Here is a 1,203-nt window from a genome sequence, read left to right as displayed (position 1 = left end):
TTGAATCAGACAACCATATGATCTACTAGGCTGGGAATGACAAATTGAAGAGGAATGGCATGGCATTCATCATCACAAAGGATGTTTCAAGATCTGCCCTGAAGTACAATGCTGTGAATAATAGGATAAGATTCATACGTGTACAATAAAGATCAGTTAATATGATTATTATTCCACTTTATGCACCAACGACCAAAGCAAAAGATGAAGAAATTGAAGATTTTTATCAACTTCTGCAGTCTGAAATTGACCAAACATGCAATCAAGATGTGTTAATTATCACTTGATTGGAATACAAAAGTGGGAAACAAAGAAGAATCACCGGTACTTGGAAATTTTGGCCTTGGTGGCAGAAATAATGCTGGAGATCACATGATAGAATTTTGTAAAACTAACAACTTATTCATTAAAAATACCTCTTTTCAACAACATAAATGGCAGCTATACCCATGAACTTCACCAGATGGAGTACATAGGAATCAGATTGACTAAATCAGTGGCAAGAGGTGATGGAAAAGCTAAATATCTTCAGCCAAATCCATGCCAGGAGCTGATTGTGAAACAGACCATCAACTGCTCATATGCAAGTTCAACATGAAGTTGAAGACAATAAAAACAAGTCAATGAGAGCCAACATATGATCTTGAATATATTCCTCCTGAATTTAGAGACCATCTAAAGAATAGATTTGATGGATTAGACACCAATGACTGAAAACCTGAAGAACTGTGTGATGACATCAAGAACATCATCCATGAAGAAAGAAAGAGGTCATTAAAAAGATGAAAAAAAAAGACCAAAATGGATGTCAGAAGATACTCTGAAGCTTGCCTTTGAGTGGAGAGTTGTTGTTGTTGTTGTTATGTGCCGTCGAGTCAGACTCGACACATAGCAACCCCTCCTTGAGTTTCCAAGGCAGTATCACTATGGAAATAGCCAACACAAATGGAAGAAATGACTAGACAAAAGAGCTGAACAGAAGATTTCAAACAGTAGATCAAGCAGACAAATCCAATCACTATAATGAAATGTGCAAACACTTGGAGTTAGAAAAACAAAAGGGAAGAACACATTTAGCATTTCTCAAGCTGAAAAAAGTGAGGAAAAACTTTAAGCCTTGAGTTGCAATATTGAAATGTTCTGTGGGCAAAATATTGAATGATGCAAGAAACATCAAAATAAGATGGAAGGAACACACAGACT

The sequence above is a fragment of the Orycteropus afer genome, unplaced genomic scaffold (genome assembly GCF_000298275.1).
Source record: "Orycteropus afer afer isolate SDZICR_OR568_19922 unplaced genomic scaffold, OryAfe1.0 scaffold00458, whole genome shotgun sequence".
Classification (NCBI taxonomy): domain Eukaryota; kingdom Metazoa; phylum Chordata; class Mammalia; order Tubulidentata; family Orycteropodidae; genus Orycteropus; species Orycteropus afer.
The sequence above is the reverse complement of the archived record's forward strand: the minus strand, read 5'-3'. Positions refer to the sequence as shown.